This window comes from Podarcis cretensis (assembly GCF_951804945.1).
Source record: "Podarcis cretensis genome assembly, chromosome: 15".
NCBI classification, from domain to species: Eukaryota; Metazoa; Chordata; class Lepidosauria; order Squamata; family Lacertidae; genus Podarcis; species Podarcis cretensis.
In genome coordinates, this window is record NC_137185.1 from 8585510 (window position 1) to 8607273 (window position 21764).

The 21764-nt window shown below is 48.0% G+C and overlaps 2 protein-coding genes across 3 annotated transcripts in view; both read left to right on the plus strand.

The window, feature by feature from the left end:
• Nucleotides 1–16300, plus strand: part of EVI2A (ecotropic viral integration site 2A) — a 199145-nt gene extending 182845 nt beyond the window's left edge. The window contains exon 3 of one of the 2 annotated variants that reach the window (XR_013833548.1): nucleotides 16066–16300. The gene's annotated coding sequence lies outside the window, so the exon portion shown is untranslated. The remainder of the gene's footprint in view (nucleotides 1–16065) is intronic. The other variant, XR_013833549.1, reaches the window with a different exon arrangement.
• The window catches only part of KSR1 (kinase suppressor of ras 1), a 113919-nt gene that overhangs the window by 9377 nt on the left and 82778 nt on the right, over nucleotides 1–21764 (plus strand).

Consider the following 21764-nt stretch of genomic DNA (forward strand, 5'->3'; position numbering starts at 1 on the left):
CCACATATCCTCCAGATACTATATAATATTTTTCCTAGGCTTTTCCTAACCCATAAGATTGGACTCTGTAATTTCTGAATCCGTTTTCTGAACTGATAAATGATTAAAAAATAATAATTCTGTGATTCCAGGTACACTCAATGAAATGAATGGCTCTAACTCAGCAGCGCCTATTAGGTTCAATGGGTCTATTGTGAGAAGAGCTAAATGTGGTTATAACCCATTGTGTTTTGTTTCGTTGGTTGCATCTTTGTATACAGCTTAAAGGGATTTTTTTAAACAGGAAGCGGCTTAGAAATGCTTTAAAAGACATAATAAAATGAAACGACCAACAACCAAAACCAACAGGTGGTTTTTATGTGAGCCCCTTTCCCCCTCCACCACAAATCATAGGATGATCTAGGAAGTTTCCAACTGAAAATGCACAGTTCTCTTGTGAACGAGCAAACCAAATTTCCTGACAATCGCTCCCCCTGTGGTTGTCAAGCAGATGTTTCTGAGAAACCTTGGGCTTCCCCAGAAATGCAGAAAACGCAAAGATCGGGAGAGATTTTGCGACAAACGAATGGAGAAAACATCTGACTCTGACCCCAAAGGCCTCTTCTTCCTTTGCAGTGGGTGACCTTGGCATCTGCGTTGCTTCCACAGAATGAGGAAGGCAGAGCAGGGGAAAGTGAGATGCTATTTCAGCAAGCAACAGGAAACTCCAGCCGTTGGCTCTCCAGTAGCTGAAAACAATGATGATGTCAGTGTGTGAGCCTTGAGGAGCTGGATGGTGCAGCCAACGAAACAGGCTTTGGCCTTCAAACGGGGCTGGACTGCCCATTAGGTAGGCTGAGGCAGTCACCTTGGGCATCTGATGCTGGGAGGCAAGGAGCGGGTTGAAGTTTTGTTTGTCAAGCACCTATGATGAGGAGAAGAAGAATAAGAATCTATTATTTATACCCCGCCCATCTGGCTGGGTTTCCCCAGCCACTCTGGGTGGCTCCCAACAGAATAATAATAATAATAATAGCAATAAAACATCAAGCATTAAAAACTTCCCTAAACAGGGCTGCCTTCAGACGTCTTCTAAAAGTCAGATAGTTGTTCTTTTTTGTTTTTTTGTTGAGAAACACCCCTTTTCCCCCCTTTCGGTCTTTTGCACTCCCCTCCTGACATCTGGAAAAATTCCTATGCACATCCATATGCACGAAGCCTGACCTGGACAGCCCCCAAGCTAGCCAGGTGTCTTCAGGTTGTGGTAGAGGACGTTGTCTTGTCTCCAGTGTTGAAGCAAGAGTCAGCTGACAATCTGGCCAGCTTCATACTTTACAATTGGGGTGTGGGGGTGGGGTCGGGGTGCCATTTTGCCCTTTCCTGACCCACAAAATGTCTTGGCTCGGCCCTGTCTTCAAAAAGTTGTTATTCGGCAAACCAGGAAAGTGGGAAATATTTTGAATATTCCTTGAGATGTAGGCAATAATCAGTGTCTCCGTAACATGGCCAGAGTTGTACCTGCGGCCCTCAGGATGTTTTTGGCCTCCTATTGTCCCTAGTCAGCATGTTGGGGGCTGATGGGAGTCACAACATCTGGTTTTTCATGTTTGCTCTTGCGACTCTGCTGTGGAAGACTCAATTTCCTTCTCCTGGATGTGAAGTCATAGGCAGAATCTCCATAACTTGATCAGAACTTGGCCAGAGCTGCTGGACTCAGGATGAAATAGCTTTGCAGGCAATTCTTCTGTTGGCAGATTTAGGGTAGCCTGGAGTTCAGTCCTCAGAATCTCCAGGTAAGGCTGGGAAGGAGCTTTTCCTTGAATCCCTGGAGAGCGGTTCCCAGTCAGCTTAGATCAGGAATGTGGAGCCTGGTTTCTCCCAAACTGCAACTCCCACCATCACAGATCCTTGGCCATGCTGGCTGGGGTTGAGGGGAGTTGGGAGTCCAGCAATATCTGGAGATTTTTGGGTTTCCCACCTCTCAGACAGACAATGTTCAGCTGGATGAATCCATGGTCTGATTCAATATAAGGTAGCACCCTATGTCCCAATGAAATTGGGCCTACTCTTGACAAGTGGGTGTTCACATGTGGTAAAAATGGAGTGGGAGTTTGTGGTCAACCAAAGAAGGAAGCGGGCATCTCTCCTTCCATTAATTTGCCATAGGAATATAAAAAGCTGTCGTATACAGACAGAGCCGTTGGCTCTGCTAGCTCAGGGTTGTCTGCACTGACTAGGAGTGCAGAGTTTCAGGCAGGGGCATGACTTGGGGGTGCTGGAGATGGAACCTGAGACCTTCTACATGCAGAGCATGTGTTCTACCACTGAGCTCTTCTGCACTGTACTGGATTTATCTTACAACTGCTTGACATCTGCCATTAAAAACTGGTCAACGTTGAGACATGGTCCATCTTCACTTCTGGGACTTTGGTAATCCTCTGGTGCCGATGAGGGAGGTGGTAACATCTTAAATATGCAGAGCCGAGGCCTGGTGAATGCCAGAGACAGCCCTGGGGTGAGAATCTCCCAGACTTAATGGACTGGATCCAGACTTCATAGGACAGTAAACTCTTTGAAATGCAAAGGTTATGATGGCCAGAGTGGCAGGGTCATTTCACGTTGAACTATGTGCATTCTGAATCAGCAGGAGGTAGGTGCCATTTTGAATCTCATTCATCCTTGGGCGCTAGAACTGGCATGGGTTGCTTTTGTTGTTTGTTCTGTAACCAATACGAAACACGGAGGTTGTCTGTGAACACACAATCCTGATGGCACCAACTTTGGTGGGCAGAGGCTGGCATCTTCAAGGCGTTCTTGCTAAACCCAGCACAAAAACCTTGCTATTTCATGTTGAAGTCCTTCTCCTTTGTGCTTTCCCTGCAACATAGGAGTGTAGGAAGCTACCTTAATACCAAGGCAGAACATTGGTCCATCTAGTTCAGTATTGTCTGCACTGATTGGCAGTGGTTCACCAGGGTTTCAGACAGCAGGGCCTCTCCCAGGCCCTACCAGAGAGCCAGTGTGGTGTAGTGGTTAAGAGCAGTGGACTCGTAATCTGGGGAACCGGGTTCGATTCCCCGCTCCTTCACATGCAGCTGCTGGGTGACCTTGGGCTAGTCATACTTCTCTGAAGTCTCTCAGCCCCACTCACCTCACAGAGTGTTTGTTGTGGGGGAGGAAGGGAAAAGAGAATGTTAGCCGCTTTGAGACTCCTTCGGGTAGTGATAAAGCGGGATATCAAATCCAAACTCTTCTGCTTCTACCTGGACATGTCTTTGGGGATTGAACCTGGGACATTCTGCCTGCAAAACAGATTCTCTGCTGCTGAGCCGAGGCCCTTGCGTGCGTTGGAACTGCTCTGCGTTTTCACTTTTTGCCAGTTTACTGGGTGTATGTAAGTGCCGTAAACAGCCTTGTGGCTTTGGAGTTCTCTCCAGGGACTTACAAACTCGGCACTGGTCGGGGCTGCGAGTTGTACTAGCAACTGAATTTGCTGGCTTTGAACTTGGTGGAGAGTTTGCAGATGAGACGGCTGCTGCTGGATGTGCTGGCCTGAGGAGGGGCTTGGAACGGGGTGGAGGGGCGGTGAGGAAGGAAGGATGTGGTTTCAGTGACCGTGTTCCTTGGAATGGCGCTGCCCATTTGAGGTTGCACTGGCATATTTTTTTTAGGGTATGAGTTGGCTCAATTATGTTAGAAACTCTCTCTCTCTCTGTGTGTGTGTGTTTGTGTAAATTCCTGACTTTCCTGCCGAGCCAAATGTGGGTTACATTTCTCTCTCTCTCTTGGGTTATGCAAGAATGAAAATGCAACAAAGCTTTTAGTTCAGGGATGAGTGAGGAACCTGTGGCCCTCCTAATGTTATGGGACAAATGTTATTCATGTGAATGCATGCAAACTCTCCTACGCTAGTTGCTTTTATAACTTCCTTTGAGTGTCTTTTTACATGCTGTTCGGTTGCAACAAAGATGTTCTGAAAGAGGCTACCTTCCCATAGTTCAGATTAGGATGCAAAAAGACCAAATGCTCTTGGAACCCAATAAGAAACGTGTTTTGGCCTTGCAAGCTGCTCCAGAGACGATGGATAGCCAATGTGGTTCTCTCCAGACATGGACTACAACTCCCATCATCCTTTGCCAATAGCCATGGTAGCAGGGGCTGCTGGTTGATAGTGGTTGTTGCGATTGCACGTTTGTGAAGATCATGTCTCGTTTGGCCCCTGAAGGAGGCATTAAAAGTGAGGGTGTAAGCAGGGCATTGACATATGTTGAAGGTTGACTGGCACTTCTGCAGAACTATTTGGGGCGGATCTTAAGCACCTTGAGTCATAAGAAGAACCTGGTCAAAGACCCGTCTGTTCTCTTTTTTTAAAAAAAGTTTTATTAGATTTTCCACAATTATAACAAAAACCACAAAGCAGAATGACACACAAAAACAGAAAAAAAGAAAAATACGTCAATGAACAAAAAAAAGAAAAAAGGAACAATAAACAGATAAACAATAACAACAAACTTAATTCTTTACAAATCCAACCTTTTAAACATCTTGGTTGACTTCCTCTAGTCCCTCCCTTCTGAGTTTCCTTGTAGTTGAAAGTAACAGCTTTCCAATATCATTATTAAACTAAAACAATTTCCAATTATAATCCATCTTATTCACTTTTCTTAATATTCATCTGTTCTCTCAATGAAAGCCTGCAAGCCTGCAATTCCTGGAAACTGGTATTCGGAGATGTACTGTCTCTCACAGTGGAGAGCCATCTGGCCAGTAGCCATTGATAGCTTCATCCTCCATGAATTTGTCTCACCAGCTCCAAACGTTGAGTTAGACTCTTGTCTGCTAGAGGCCAACAAAGGCTGCTTCTCTCCCGCAATTTTTAAGTGGAGAAAAACTCTGTCCTGTGTTAAAAGCAAGTGCTGATGAACCATCCTTGACGTACATAGAGAGGTGTACCTTGGCTTCCTTGTGCCCTTAGGAAGGAGTTACACTGGCACCTCCAAAGCTGGACAGAAGAGTGGCAGATGAAATGGATGGAGTATTTAGAATCAGGGAGTTTCACAAGTAAAATTAGAGAACAAAAAAGAGACAACCATCAAAGAGGATTGGAAATTATTTGTTAGATTATTTACTAAATCATTGTAACAATGTTAAAAACGCTAGCCGGTTTGGAGTAAGCTGTTAAAAATTGCAATGAGAAAATTAGGTGAGAATGATTAGAAAAAGCAGAATATGCAGCAGAAATAGATAAACTGAGGAAACCATGGAAGGATGGAAGTTGACTAAAAGAAACTATTTGATGAATTTATTGAAATGTACTGTCTTTTTCCTTTTTTCTCTTTTTCACTTAGATTGTATTTTGAAAAATCTATAAATCTATATATATATTTAAATCCATCACTCTGGGCCGCCTGGTTAGAAAGTCAGAAGGCCCACTCCAAAATGCCTTTTTTATTTTGTGCATTCATGTTGACTTGTGCTCAGGTAGTGTTAGGGTGGTTATGAACGACCCCCTTCTTTCCCTACTGTTTGTGCCTGCAGAGGTTTCTAAATCAGCACATTTGCTGTAACTTCCTGCTTTTCAAACCTGCAACTTTTCATACAACGATCTTTTCCACGCTTTCAAACTTTTCCCAGGTTTTGTTGTGCTGTAGCGCATGGGGCTCTTTCGTACCATCCTCTTCGTCCAGCCAGTCCCCCACAACTGATTAACTCTCCCTGCTCCTGCAACGTATCTTGGAGACAGTAGGGTGGACGATGTCCCGTTTCAGATCTAGTCCTGGTCCCCCTTCGTACCTGACCAGAGCTGCCTGTCTGCAACCTTCGCGGACTAAACCAGAATATTATTTGTTCCTCCTCCAGCCACTGTAACCTCAGGTCACGTGGTCCTCTTGAGGTCTCCTTTGTCGAGAGAGCACTTCCTCTAGAGAACAATGAGAGTTTAGCTTCCCTGGCTTCCCATTTGGCACACGAATGCCACAGGGTTTGAAGGCTGTTAAGGTGCTATTGGACAACATAATAAATAACTTCTCAATTTCAGGGTTTGGCCCAAGTGAGAGGTACAGAGAGGAAGGGAAACTCTCTCCCCCCTCTTTAATTTGTGGGGAAATGCTCACACCTCTGGGCTAAATTTATGGGTCTCATGTGACCAGAGGCGGGTTTGTTTTTCTTCCTGCAAAGAGAGAAAGAATTTTTTTGGGTTTTTTTGGTACAGTGTAGATAGCCACCCTAAACACACAAACACTTCACTCGCTTCCCCGCCCCCAAGAGACTGGATAACTACACTGGACTGCATTGCAGGGCTGACTTAACTCATGTTAAACCACAACAGAATCACAAAACTGAAGAGTTGGAAAGTACCCCAAAGGTCATCTAGTACAAACTGTTGCAATGCAGAAGTCACAGCTAAGATACTAGGACCTTGTGCCATGGCCCTTCCTCTCCATCACAAAAAATTGCAATAATTTAATTTAACTTTTAATCAAATAAACAGACAATGCAAACAAGGAACAGTTGTAGAAATAGTGTGGAAAACAAGGCACAGAGGAAAACGATGCACACCTAAAGAAAACAAAATCCTTTCTCATCTAGCCTTCCACAGCCCTGTCTGCACAATATCGTTTTAAAGCAGTATCAAAGCCCCTTTAAAGAATCATGGTTTCCCCCAGACTCGCAGCGGTTCTCAACCTGTGGGTCCCCAGATGTTGTTGGGTTACAACTCCCATCATCCCTGAGCTCTGGCCTTGCTAGCTAGGGGTGATGGGAGTTGTAGTTCAACAACATCTGGGGACCCACAGGTTGAGAAAGGCTGCCCCAGAGGGTCCTGGGAAGTGCAGATTGTTAAGGTTGCTGAGAGTTGCTAGGAGACCCTTATTCTGCCCACAGAGGTACAATTCCTGGAATTCCCTGGGAGGAAGAGGGATAGACTATTAAGCCACTCTGGGAATTATAGTTCAGCAAAGGGAGTTGTAGCTCAGTGGGCCCCCTCTCTAATCTGAGCACCCCGTCAAACTACAGTTCTCAGGATTCCTTTGGGGGGGGGGGAGCCGTGACTGTCTGTAAAGTGCCAGATACTGCTTTAAATGTATTGCTCGGATGGGGACTTAAATAAGCCACTCTGCACTGGAGAGGCTAGTCTGTGTATGTGAAGCCAATGAACGGAAGCTGTTCCCCATAGAAAGTTTTCCTGCGCTGTTTATTAACCCTCTGCATACCCTCCAACATTTCTCTGATAAAAATAGGGCCGCCCCGTTCCATAATGATAATTTTACTATTTATACCCCACACATCTTACTGGGTTGCCCCAGCCACTCTGGGCAGTTTCCAACATATATAAAAACATAATAAAACATTAAACTTTTTAAAAAAACTCTCCCCCCATACAGATGACTCGGGGGTCAGATAGCTCTGTACCCTGCTCCCAACATTTCTCTAATGAAAATAGGGACATCTTAAGGAAAAGGTTCAAATCCCCGCGATGGGGTGAGCTCCCGTTGCTCGGTCCCTGCTCCTGCCAACCTAGCAGTTCGAAAGCATGTAAAAGTGCAATTAGATAAATAGGTACCGCTCCGGCGGGAAGGTAAACGCCGTTTCCGTGTGCTGCTCTGGTTTGCCAGAAGCGGCTTAGTCATGCTGGCCTAATGACCCGGAAGCTGTACGCCGGCTTCTTCAGCCACTAAAGCGAGATGAGCGCCACAACCCCAGAGTCGGTCACGACTGGACCTAATGGTCAGGGGTCCCTTTACCTTTTTAAGGAAAAGTGGGGCGTTCAGGGATCAAATCAGAAACTGGAACGGATTCTCTAAATCAGGGGCGCTTGGAGGGTCTGCCTATGTGTTGCACAAGGCCTTCAGGTCCTCCTTTAAAAACAGGGTCTTGTCTCTGGAGGCCCGCTGCACATCAGAGTGCAACCTCTTTGCCTCTCTCCCTGGCCTGCCCCCTCCAGCTTCTCTTCCTAGGCCAGCAAATGTCTTTCAGCTTGGTTAGGCAACAGTTGTGTGCATATATATATATATATATATATATATATATATATGCACGTTTCAAGGGAGCAGCAGATGGTGCATGCTGGGTGTGTGGCCGCTAAGCGCTCGCAGCTCTTAAATACACTCTCGGCGTCTCCTAATGGAGGGGAGTCGATCGCAGCGACTTCCTGTTTTCTGCCAAACACTTTTTCTAAATGAAGAGCGGGAGAGGTTGGCAGAGCTGTTTGCGTGGGTGCTCTTCTTCCCTGCCTTCTCCCCCCCCCCCCCGACTGCCCCCGTGTTCCTGGTCTCTCCCAGGCAATGGTCTGCATTAAGATTGGGATATGTGGTCTGTATTAAGATTTGGGATATACGCAGCAGCAGGAGTTGAGTGCATGGCGGCGTTTTGTGTGTGTGTGTGTGTGTGTCAGAGGGAAGGTCATCGCAGATAGGCTGCAAAAGCCTTGTGACAGGCTAAAAATAGCCTCTGCCATCTCCCCTCTTCTTGATTGGCGCCCCCCCCTCCGGGAGAGATCAGCAAATGAGGCGGCCCGGCCAGGGTGGGGCGGAATGAGCGGGGCCCTGGGATCAATACGTGTCTGTCTTTGCAATGCCAGTTGCGAGTGGACTTTGTCCGGCTGTTTCTCTCTGTCTCTCTCTTGCTCTGCAGTTTCACGCATGGGATGGAACATTGGCTGAAATAGTTTGGGGGCACATGGTCAGGCACCCTTAGGATACGGGGTGGGCAGATCTGTCGTTTTCAGCTTCTCATTCTTTCCGATCTTGAGTTTGGCTCCACGTGAGCTTGCAATTCCACGCTCTTGGCATTGCGATTTGCTTTAAGCTGCTTCTAAGTTGTTGTGGTTTGCCCTGGAACCTCAGAGTGAAGGATGAGCAATATTTGTTTTATGGATTGCTTTTATGTCTCGCTGTTTCTCCAAGGAGCACAAGAAGGGTGTACCGTACGTGGTTCTCCCCCTCCTCATTTAATCCCCACAACAACCCTGTTGTTGAGAGGCAGTGACTTCGGGGCCGAGTGCGGATTTAACCCTGGGCCTTCTTGCTCTTGATCCCGACGCTCTTAACCACTATGGTACACTTATCATTATTAGCAGTAGCAGTAATAATAATGCAAATTCCCCTGGATACACACATTATTTTTGTAGGCAGTTTTGCCCAATGTATGTGTTTATGCAAAGCAGGTTTCCCTTATATACAGCTCTGTACGTAATTTTTATCCACATTTTCCATGTGAATATTTGCACGCGTCGGTTGGCTGGAGAAATGCGTCGCAGACGTCAGAGAGGGCTGAATTTCGAAGGATGGCTGTTTCTCAGTTCGCATACTTTCTGAATTAGGTAGGCTTTCCTTTAAATACGAAGAGAATTTCTCCCTCTTCTGTACCTCAGAGGTGGAGGGTGTTGGAAGCTGCTGAGCTGGGAGGTGCCTGTTGAATATCCTCTAGCATTTGGACTGAAGATTGTGTTTTGGGTTGAATGTTTAAACATCTGTAAGATTATTTTTTGAATAGTTGATTTTGAAGCCGGTGGCCCTTTTCCAACTCCTGGTGGGCTGCGGCAACCAAGGGGTTAGAGTGGGAGGGGGGCGGGTTGTGAACCTTTTTGGACCAGGGTGGCACAGTTTGAATTTTGAGACCATGCTGTCACAAAATGAAAGAATTTGCAAGTGGCTTCCCCGAATAATGTGCATATTTGTATGTTCTTTTCACTAATATTTACATTTTTATCCACATTCCCCCCCCATCCCTAAAGCAAACGGCATTACAGTGGTACCTCGGGTTAAGTACTTAATTCGTTCTGGAGGTCTGTTCTTAACCTGAAACTGTTCTTAACCTGAAGCACCACTTTAGCTAATGGGGCCTCCCGCTGCCGCCATGCCGCCAGAGCACGATTTCTGTTCTCATCCTGAAGCAAAGTACCTGAGGTACTATTTCTGGGTTAGCAGAGTCTGTAACATGAAGCGTCTGTAACCTGAGGTACCACTGTAATTTTGTGCGTATTGTTTGGCTGGAAAATTTCACTGCAGAATTCAGAGGAGTGCACATTTGAAGGATTGCTCTGTCTTGGTGGGCGAATTGGCTGTGAGTTAGGGCATTTCTCACGAAAATGCAAACCGTTTGAATTTCTACTCCCTCCTTCCCTCCCTCCACAATGCAAGGCGATGTCCCCTTGGCCTTCTCCCTGTGAAAGCTGGTTGCCTCATTGTGCAGGCGCATCGAATGACTTTCTGACCTGCTTTGAAGTGAGTTGCGTTTAGGAAAGGAAGTCGGCGTGCTTTGAGTGTTCCGTGTGGGTTCCTGGTGCAGCTCCACCCGATTTGCATGCCTCTTGTTATGAAACCCTACATTGCTTGTTTGGGCAAGAGAGGGGAGAGCTTTCTCTCTGCCAGCCTTCCCCATCCTGGTCCCCCCCCCCCCCCGTTCCAAAGGCTGCAACTCTAATAGCTGTCTCATAGGATGAGTTCAGAAAATGGTCCAAAGAGGAGCACACAGGTTCCATCTGCACTTAAAGCAGTATCGTACCTGTCAGAGCTGCCTCTAGGTCCCAGCTCACAGAGGACCAACGCTAGGCTGTAGTCATGTACAAAAGTCTTTATTGAGGTTCAGTTTCCATTTTAAAGCCGCAGCGCGCAGCTCTACGTCTCAACCCTAGACCGGCGAAGTCCCGTCTGAGTCTCCTCCCCTTCCACACCAGTTTAAGACTCTCGCTTTGCTCCACCTCTTCCTAAGTTCCTTTCTCCTCTGGGCCCTCCTGCCCGCTAGGGTTTCATCCTTTCTGGACTCCTCTGACGCTGACCCTGATGATTCTTCCCCTTCCTTCCGGCGGGCTTTAGGACCTGGTTCCCTATCCGGGCTACCTTCTGTGCCGCTCGCCTGTACATTTGAACTTGGCGCGCGCGCCCAGCCTGCAACTTTCCTCTTGACCGTTCCCTCGCTCTCCGATGGAGGCGTGGCCACCCCTGACTCATCTTCTCTCGCTGGTGGTGAATATGTGGGCTCTGATACCTGGGACTCCCCCCCCACTACGCTCTGGTGGGGAAGCTGGTCCTGATTTCCAACTGCTGCTCTGGGAGTCCCCGCTGGCCCCTTGCTTCTGGGGTGTCCCCCTTGGGTCCCCCCTTGCCCTGCCCATCGGCGCCCCCTTCTGTGAATCTTCCGATTCGCTGGAGAGGCTCACGGAATCTATCGGGCTGCTGTCATCCTCTCCTACGCTGCCCTCGGATTGCTCCCCCTCGCTCACCATCTCCTCTCCTCCCTGCGCTCCCGCTGAGTCCCTGACAGTACCACTTTGTGCAGTCATGGCTCCCCCAAAGGCTCTTGGGAACTGTAGTCTGTCAAAGGTGCTGGGAGTTTCTAGGAGACCCCATTTCTCTCTTAGGGAAACAGTTCCCAGAATTCCCTGGGGAGAGGGATTGATTGCTAAGTTTTTTGGGGGATTGTAGTTCTGTGAGAGGAATAGGAGTCTCCTTGCAACTCTCAGCACCCTTAACAGACTACAATTCCCAGGATTCTTGGAGAGGGAAGCCATGACTGTGCACAGAGGAAGGACACTGCTTTCAATGGGGCCAGAATTAGGGTTGACCCAAAATATTCTGCTTCCTGGGGCAGGTACCCTGTTGCATAGCACACACACCTCCCCCAACACCCATGGAGATAGCTTGAAATGGATTTTTTTTCCAGATCAGTAGGCAGAGGGAAGGGGGGGGGGGAATCGCCAAGAAGAGACCAGGCTTCTAGTAATCAACTGTTCATTCTGCTTATTGCGCTTTGGAGAGAGATTCCTTCATCAGGAGCCATGTACAAAATGTGGTTCAAAATAGTGACAGTGATCAAGAGATGACAACAAAAAGTAAAAACCAGGACACCCAAAAATCCTTGAGCTATTTCAGTTTACTTGCCAAAGATCTAGGACAAATCGCAGCCTTACAGAAATTCCCTCTGAAATCCTGGTAATGTCTGGGAAAATCCAGACGTATGGCAGCCCTATGCTAGACACACTCAGAAATGTAAAACAACGCCTAGAACCATAAATTCCAAACTGTACCGTGAATAAGACAGTGAATTTGGGGCTATAACCAGACCTCCATAAGTAAAAAGATGAGCACTGTGATACGCCCATTCTAGTAAGATTCTTACAGAGTCTTAACAGAGTCTTCATTTTGAGTAAGATACACTTGTATGTTTGGGTCTCTGCAGCTGGTTGAGCAAACCTCTCGCTCCCAGTTGTTCTGCCTTTTCTTCCTAACAGGCAGTATATAGCGTTCTTCAGAACCCAAAGGTGAGACCCAAGATCAGTATTTTCTGTAACATAAAATATATTCTCAGGATGTGGGTGGCGCTGTGGATTAAACCACAGAGCCTAGAACTTGCCGATTAGAAGGTTGGCGGTTCGAATCCCTGCAACGGGGTGAGCTCCCGTTGCTCGGTCCCTGTTCCTGCCCAACTAACAGTTTGAAAGCACGTCAGAGTGCAAGTAGATAAATAGGTACCGCTCTGGTGGGAAGGTAAACAGCGTTTCCGTGTGCTGCTCTGGTTTGCCAGAAGCGGCTTAGTCATGCTGGCCACATGACCCGGTAGCTGTACGCCGGCTCCCTCGGCCAATAAAGCCAGATGAGCGCCACAACCCCAGAGTCGGTCACGACTGGACCTAATGGTCAGGGGTCACTTTACCTTTACTTTAAAATATATTCAGTGGTTCCCTCTGGCCCTGTCTCTACTCACTATGAAGAATTTACTTGTGCGGCCTGATTTCTCCATGTTGGAGTTAGGGGGACTTGGAAATAGTGGGGAGGGGGCTGGACTGCTGCTCCGCTGCCCCCCCACACCCTCTGTCTGACGGCATCTCCCTCACTTTGCTCAGTGGTGGGGCCGGCTCTGCACACACCCTTCGTTTCTTTGTGGGGTGGGGAGTAGCATTGAACTCTCTTAAAAGCATTTTCTCCCTCTTACATTTGCATGTGGCTTTTCCTCTGAGTGGTTTGAGGCAGTCAATGTGTCTCTCAACCCTGCTCTGTCATTGCAGCAGCCTTTGAGGTGGATTCCAGCAACTGACCCTGCCTGTCAAACTCCTGCTCCTCCTCCATCTCAGTGTCGCCCTTTGTGGAACTCAGCAAGCAGGAGGGGAGTGGGAACAAATCTAGAGTGCGTTGCTTCAGCCTGTCATTGGCTCTGGCGCCACCTACTGTTGGGCTCCCTGTCTTCTGACCTACCAGCCACCAGCCTCTGAAGATTGAGCCCAGTGTTCTTCCACTGGGCGAGTCAGTAAATAACAGCAGTGCTGTGCAAGAGTTTCTGCTGCAAGCATATCATTTTGCGTAGAAAGCAGAGGCGGTGCTTCTTATTTGCGATCTTCCGTTTTTTGCTGGCATCTAAATAGCTGGGACAGTGCCTGGGCGTTCCAGCTTGTTTTTTGCTCACTTTCCCCGGGCGTCTCAAGAAACAAGGAGATTTCACTTTCCCGTGACCTGTAACTGGAGCTGCTGGAACGAATGCGGAAAACAAGTTATTTCTCTGATTCTCATGGATCTTCCCAGCGTAAGCGGAGATCCTTTTCTCCAGGCGATGCTCTGAGGCCGGCTGAACAAACAAAACTATGATTGTCCCGGTTTTATTCCTGCTGGATAATGTTATTTACTTGTGAGGTTTTTGTTTGTTTGTTCTGCAAGTAATGAGCGGATGATTTTGGAAATGGGAGCCGTGGGGGTCTGTCTAATCTGCCACCCTCCAGATGTTTGGGGCTAGAGCTGGCATCAGAGAATTGGGAGTCCAAAACCCGCCACATGTGCTGAGCCCAGCATTATTTGAGATAGGCCTGTGGTTGACATGGTGTTTGTGAAGTTGCGAGCCTCCCCAGACAAGGTTCTTCAGTGTGGATCTTGTTGGTGCCCACTAGAGTTTTTGGTGGGCTGGTGGATTCCCCAACACCACTTCTGTCAATTCAGCTAATAAGACTATTAGACAGCAGGATGGTCAGTAAGCTAACAGAATGTCTGTTGGGTCGCTTGAGCCCAACACCAGGTACACATGGCCAGAGATGGACATCTGCAAGGTTGGGTCAGGGAGATGGGCTGTTTTTGTGCCAGGGCTGCCCCACGTCCTCACCCTTCCAGCCAGGACTTCTGCTGCATCTGGAAACTTGGTGGGCACATCTGGGAGAGGTTTGCCCTTCCACTCTCACCCAGCCTGGTCTCAGTGATGGCCCAGATAGATGTGATGGTCAAGTGGCAAGTCTGGGATGAAGCAGGCCTTGCCATCTGATGCCTTGATGTGAAGCATCACCTGTAGACTGGAGGCAGCTGCTGATAAGCTCCCTAACCTATTTAGGTTGGTGTGGGGGGATGAGCGGAGAGTAGAAGGACCAGGCTTGTACTGACCATCCTTCCTTATGAGCACCACCTCCTGCCGCCTTAGGACTCTGACCGCACGGTGTCTGTTGTCGCCCTCGACACATATTTCTGCTGACACAACACACCCTGAACATTCAGCAGGCCGACACCTGGTGCTGCTTTTGACTGCTTTCACTTGTCACGTCGCAGGCTGAATGGCTGGTGACATGACACTTGGCTGCTTTTTGGAGTCACAGAGAGTGACCTGGAAGCAGCCTGAAGATGTACCGTATTTTTCGCCCTATAGGATGCACTTTTCCCCCTCCAAAAATGAAGGGGAAATGTGTGTGCGTCCTATGGGGAGAATGCAGGCTTTCGCTGAAGCCTGGAGAGCAAGAAGGGTCGGTGCGCACCGACCCCTCTCACTCTCCAGGCTTCAGGAAGCTATCCGCAAGCCTTGGGAGCCCGGCGGGAGTTCCCGCCGGGCTCCCTAGGCTTGCGGATAGCAGCCTGCATCCCGAAGCCTGGGGCGCGCTCTGCAGCATGCCCCGGGCTCCGGGCAGATATCCGCAAGCCTGAGGAGCCTGGCGGGAGTTCCCGCCAGGCTCCCACGGCTTGCGGAGAGTTGCTTGTTTTGGGGGCTGGGGTCGGGGGAAGCTCAGGTTTTCTCCAGCCCCGTGCCTGGGGGGGGGGAAATAATTTTTTTTTTCTTTATTCCCCCCCAAAAAAACTAGGTGCGCCCTATATGCCTGTTAAGTTGTGGGTTGACATAGCAGACGACACAGTGATTTCTCCAAAATAGCTCTTTATTTTGTAAGCTGGAATAGAACTGACTAGCAAGCAGCTCAGCCGGCCTGCTTTTATAGACAGCCGGCTGTCAACATTGTAGCAACAACACCCAGAGTTTCCCGCCTAAAATAACTGACGTGGACCTAAGTGAAAACTATCTACAGACCTGAGTGAAAACTATCTACTGTATCCCCCCTGCTGGCCCAGGGTGAAACTTCACTACATAACAGTGCCGGTGCGCCCTATAGGGCGAAAAATACAGTACTTCTTACTGAGATGGTCTGCCAGTGTTTGGACTGTACCACCTGCGTTTGGACTGCACCACTGTGGATGGCCAGCGAGGTGGGGCTCTTGTGATGGGATTGTTCCGTTTGTGAAACACCTAAAACTTCTAAATAATGTAGATTTGCTGCCCACAAGCTTACAATCAAGAGATAAGGACGAGACATAACGCGGGGGAGAGGAAATGAGCAAAGCAGGAGCGGTCAATGAGGATAAATCGGAGGAAGAAATCTGTCTTCAGGAGCAAGCTTGAATGTAAAAACAGAGAGGGAAAGAATCTGCTGCTGGGTTGGTATTGCAGGAACCAGGCAGCTGCAAAGGGGAAAAAACGAAGGTGGGAAATACCAGATAATGCTTAGTTTGACTGTGACATGGATGGTCTAAGGAGTTTTTGTGTATAGATACAGAAACACACACACACGTCCCTGCGCATAGAACTATAGCAAGTTGGGGATAAAGCCAGACTATAAATTTTGTCTTTGTCACCTAACTTTCTGTGTATATGGATTTTTGTGTTGCTTTTTTTTTGGGGGGGGGAGTTGTGGGTGGGTGTAAAGAGGCACAGCAGTCTGAAGTGGCACAGCTCACATAACTCTGTATGTAATTATGTAGAACTTCCCAAAGGCAAAATGTAAAAATAAGACATTTATATTCCACCAAGTGTCCGTTTCTTTAAATACAGTGGTACCTTGGGTTACATACGCTTCAGGTTGCATATGCTTCAGGTTACAGACTCCGCTAACCCAGAAATAGTGCTTCAGGTTAAGAACTTTGCTTCAGGATGAGAACAGAAATCGTGCTCCGGCGGCGCGGCGGCAGCGGGAGGCCCCATTAGCTAACGTGGTGCTTCAGGTTAAGAACAGTTTCAGGTTAAGAACGGACCTCCGGAACGAATTAAGTACTTAACCCGAGGTACCACTGTATAGCCTTTACATAAGCTATGCAATTCCCAAATCACGTTCAAGCGCAATATGGGATGTCTCAAAACCAAAGTTCCCTCCAAACGTTCATTCAATAAAGAGAAAAGAATCGCTACAAATATCCTTTTGCTACAGGATAATCCACAGGCTGGAACAAAGCTATCCACATTGCCAGTGTTATAGTGTTGCTCTCAATAACTCAAACCGCAGTGGCAGTGCCCCATCTGTGTGAACATCCAAAGTGGTAGAGCCCGGGCACAGGTTGACCTACCTACCCGTGAACTAGGAGGCCTTAATGAAAGCCTACATGAGATCATCATGATGGCCAGCACCCGGTTTTCTTGCACTTTACTCAGATGGAAGCCCTGTCACAGTTGTCGTCGTTGGTGGCTCCCTTCCCTTTGACCACGAGAAATTCCGCCGCAGGTCTGTGCTAGGAACCCGACCAGGGTGTTGTCTATAACCCGTGTTAGGTTTTACAGAACTTGTGTGCATTGCTGACATCCGTGTGGTATCTGAATCAGTGGTCAAGGCTCGACTGGGGTGGATAGCACACAGACCAGTGTCAGAAATATTCTGCTTGTGGCTTTTCAAACTGGGAATATTGCAGGGAAGCGGGCTTAAACTGGAGAGAGCCTAGCTTTGCAGGACCAGATATATGTGGCCATTGGCTCTATCCGAAGATCCTTGCGTGTGTTAGACATTTTCCCCTTGCAGGCTGTGTGGTATGCACTACAACTGCAGTTGTACGTAGGAATCCTTGTCACTAGGGTGGCGACTTCCACATTGCTCCAACAGGTGATGAAACTGTTTGGTGGGCAACTTCAGAGACCTCATTTTCCCTTCTTGTAGCACTTTCTCTTTACACCAGATGGGACTCTCCTTAGGCCACACCCCCATACCACTGGCCTTGCTTTACATCTGCCTTGTGTATTTTTGCCTGTATCCTATACCTGATGGTGCTTCTTGCTTATCTAGAGAGGGTGAGCAAACTAGCAATTGTTGCCCCACCGACTTTTCCTCCTGGCCCCGCTCATCCTGAGCATGTGGCCCCAGAAAGGTTGCATAGAGGGGAACGTGGCCCTCAAAGTGATAATAATAATATTCCGCCACGGGAATGCTGTAGCGGCAGGGCAGTAGCAGGCAGGAAGCAAGGAAATTCTCCCCAGAGGACATATTTAAATGCAATTTATCTTTTTTCATTACTGCTGTTCTCTTTCAGGCCGGCACGTTCCAAATAATTCTGGTGAGCCTCTGGGAGGAACGCGGATTCCTGGAAGCCTTGATTTACATTTGCTCGGGGTGAGACAGGGCAGTGGAGGGAGGCTGGAAAGAGCTTGTGTAATTTCAGAGCGGGAAGAGTTCTCCCTGTGACCGGGAAAAGCAGCCTCTTTTGTGCTTCCCATGGTCACCGACCTCAGGATCCGCCTTGCCTGCTTGTGCAGTTTCTCCCCTGTCGCCTTTCAGAGCAGAGTCAAGCAGTCAGAGTAGCCCGCCTTGAAATGGGTGGCTGGGCAGATTTACATAAGGCTCAAAGGAACCTCCCAGTTCAGGAGCAGTCTGCTGTCCAAACACCAGTAAAGGTAAAGGTAAAGAGCCCCCTGACCATTAGGTCCAGTCGTGGCCGACTCTGGGGTTGCGGCGCTCATCTCGCTTTACTGGCCGAGCGAGCCGGCGTTTGTCCGCAGACAGCTTCCGGGTCATGTGGCCAGCATGACTAAGCTGCTTCTGGCGAACCAGAGCAGCGCACGGAAATGCCGTTTACCTTCCTGCTGCCTATTTATCTACTTGCACTTTGACGTGCTTTCGAACTGCTAGGTGGGCAGGAGCAGGGACCGAGAAACGAGAGATCACCCTGTCGTGGGGATTCAAACCACCAACCTTCTGATTGGCAAGTCCTAGGCTCTGTGGTTTAACCCACAGCGCCACCTGCATCCCAGTTTGTAGCTGGGGACAAACAGTAGGAGAGAGAGTTGCATTTCCTCCTATTTTCTCTGGGCATTCCAGAGGGATCTGGCTGCTTACTGTGGGGAAACAGGATCCTGAACTTTGTCAATTCCAGCAGGTCTCCTCTTCCGTAATCAGTAGTTATGAGTGGAGCCTCCAGATGCAGAGGCAATCTACCCCAGAACGCCAGATTATTGTGGGCGGGTTTTTTTGCTTTGATGCTGTGCTTGTGGGCTTCCCGGCAGCATATGTATGGCCAATAGCTGGGAAATGGGATGCTTTATAAGAACCTAGGAAGCTGCCTAGGAGCCAGACCGTTGCTCCATCTAGCTCAGTATTGTCTACACTGACTGGTAGCGGCTTTCCAGGGTTCCAGGCAGGGAGTCTTTTCCTAGCCCTGCCTGGAGATGCTGTTAGGGACTGAACCTGCAACCTTCTGCATGCAAAGCAGATTTTCTACCACTCAGCTATGGCCCTTTTGGTTCTGATCCATCAAGAGGCTCCTTATGCCCATTTCACAGCTGTGTAGGCATTGTGGCAGCTGCATGCCCGAGCGCTCCTGATCTCAAAGGACCAGGTGGCAAGAGTGCTGCCCCAGCAGCAGTGTGCTCTCTTTCTTGGCCCTTGTAAGTTCAGAAGAGGTCCTCTGTAGGCACAGCTGTTTGCTCTGCAGGTGAGACTCAGGTGGGTTGGCAAGCAGAGTTGGTCTGAGTTCACAGAAATGGGTGTGGCGAGAGAACTGTTTCTGGACTGTACTACTTCATCCTTATTTTATTAATAGCTATTTTTTTTCTTAAGAAAAATTAACAAAGGAGAAAGGAATACTGCCAAATAAAATGCAGCCAAAAATAACAAAACAATGCTTTCAGTTTGCCCGTTTATGGGGGAGGAGGGGAACGAGCTGGTGGTCCAAACTAATCCAGTTCCCATTCATGAAATTAGATCTATATATGGAGTTCGTAGATCTGAAAACCTCCCATCTTGTGCTTGCAGAAGGTAACCTTCTCTTAGGCTGATAGCGGAGTCATGTCTTCTGTGCAGTGTCTGGTAGAGTGTGTGATGAGCAGGGGAGGTAGAATCATACAATCATAGAATTGTAGAATCATAAGGGACCCCTATGGTCATCTAGTCCAACTCTCTGCAATGCAAAAATCTTTTGCCCAACATGGAATTTGAACCCATGGCCCTGAGATTAAATGTCTCGTGCTGTACTGACTGAACACTACTGATGTTTAACGACACCAAAGTGTTAAATATTTAGCCACCATGAGTGCCTTCGCTAGCCAGTTATATTATCTCTCTGTCAGGTTTCAGAGTTCCAAGATATAATTCAACTGTACATCGACAGCTGTAAATCTCAAAAATACTATATTTTTTGCTCCATAAGACGCACCTAGTTTTTAGAGGAGGAAAACAGGAAAAAAAATATTCTGAACAAAACAGTGGGTGTATGATTTTTGTTGTTCATGCTGTGGCCACAGACATGTGATTTGATGGGGAGTTTGGGGTAGCCCAATGCAAAAATCCTGAGGATCCATGTGGATCTCTGCTTTGTTACCACGTTTTTGCGCCATTGCGGCCCCACGAAACAGTGGATGCGTGATTTTTTGGTGCAGGCTATAGCCATGGACATACTGTGTGATCTGATGGTGAATTTTGAGTGACCCAATCCTGAGGATCCATGTGCTTTTACCTCCCCCCCTCCGAGGCAGCCTCCTTTATCGCTAGAGTCCCTTATCTCCCTCCTGATCGTTTGCCGATCAGCTGCTCAGCGGCTTTGTTTCAACACCCCCTTCCCTCTTTCTTAAAAAAAAAGCATGATTTGCTTTTCGCCCCTGGGCAATTCGGCTCCAGGGACCGCGCATTCACTCCATAAGACGCACAGACGTTTCCCCTTACTTTATAGGAGGAAAAAAGTGCATCTTATGGAGTGAAAAATACGGTATGTCTATGACCATATTTATGTGGCCAATTACCCTTACTGTCTCTTTTGGGCATCCTTTCAGTGAACATGCCATGGTTCAAAGACACACATAACTAGTATTTTTGGGGAAAGATTTTGTTCAGTTAGCGACTGTCAATGTGTCTTTGGGGTGGGGGAAGGTGAATTCAGTCCTGCAACCCCCCAGCCCATTGCCCCATCTACTGCTTGTGTGAATGTGGGGGTCAAGGCCACTGTCTTGATCTGGGCTCAGTTTAGACATCTCTCCCAAATAACAATTAGGGAATCTTCATGATAACTTGGTGCAAAATATATAAAATGGGAAGCTATGGTTTGTGATTGACTAACAAACCTGAATCCACAAGACATGGTTTGCGTGTTTAGCAGATAATAGTTTGTGGTGAGCATCAGGTGGTGCAATTTTCTGAACTGACCAACTGGAGTTGGATGAGCAAACTATGGTTGGAGTTCTAAACCAGGGATTGTGCAAACAGTGGATTAGTGTGATGTCTGAATGTAGGCTTCCTCGGTTCTTCCTATACTTTACTTTTTTCCATTTGGGGACACAGTCCCAAGAATTGCATGCATCTGATAGAGTGGAGGAAGGGGGGGAATTGAAGAGAATGAAAAGAAGCAGCTCCACGAACCATTTTGCAAGCCCCACTTGAATTGCATTTTGAGCAGAGTTTTGAAAAACGGGCAGTTTTTTTTAAAAAAAGAACAGGGCTGCACTCAGGCATTTGGATTTACTTGAAGGCTCTTCCTTGCACTTCAGCGGATGAACGAAGAGCCTCTGTTTTATATAAATCCCTGGCACGAATTAGAAGATGTTGCAACCCATCGGTACATAATGCTTGGTTTTCTGTGGTCTCCCGGTTTGGAAGAGCCACAGCTTGCCATCTGTCGCTTGCGGTTGCCCGTAAAAATCCATTAATGGCTCTTTTCCAACCCCTCTCTCTTAATTAGATGATCTTCTTCTTTCAGCCTGCTCGCCAATGAATTATTCACAGTTGCTTGGCCCGAGGGAGTGCTTACCTTGATAAGGAGCAGGCTTAAAGATGATGGAGTTGTTTTCAAAGTGACCCAAGGAGATCACTCCATCCTTAGGCACCTCAGGGCTTGTCTGGGTCCAACAGGTTGCTGGAATGTGGACTAAAGTTATTATGACTGTATTTGCATCTCACCTTTTTCCCCAAGGAACTCTAGGCGGCATTCATCGTTCCTCCCCACAGCCACCCTGTGAGGTAGGCCAAGAGACAGTGCTGAGGCCAGGCACCTAACACCGGTCTTGAAAGACCTACATTGGCTTCCAGTACGTTTCCGAGCACAATTCAAAGTGTTGTTGCTGACCTTTAAAGCCCTAAACGGCCTCGGTTCAGTTTATCTGAAGGAGCATCTCCACATCCATCGTTCAACCCGGATACTGAGGTCCAGCGCCGAGGGCCTTCTGGCGGTTCCCTCACTGTGAGAAGCCAAGTTACAGGGAATCAGGCAGAGGGCCTTCTCGGTAGTGACACCCGGCCTGTGGAACGCCCTCCCACCAGATGTCAAGGAAATAAACAACTATCTGACTTTTAGAAGATATCTGAAGGCAGCCCT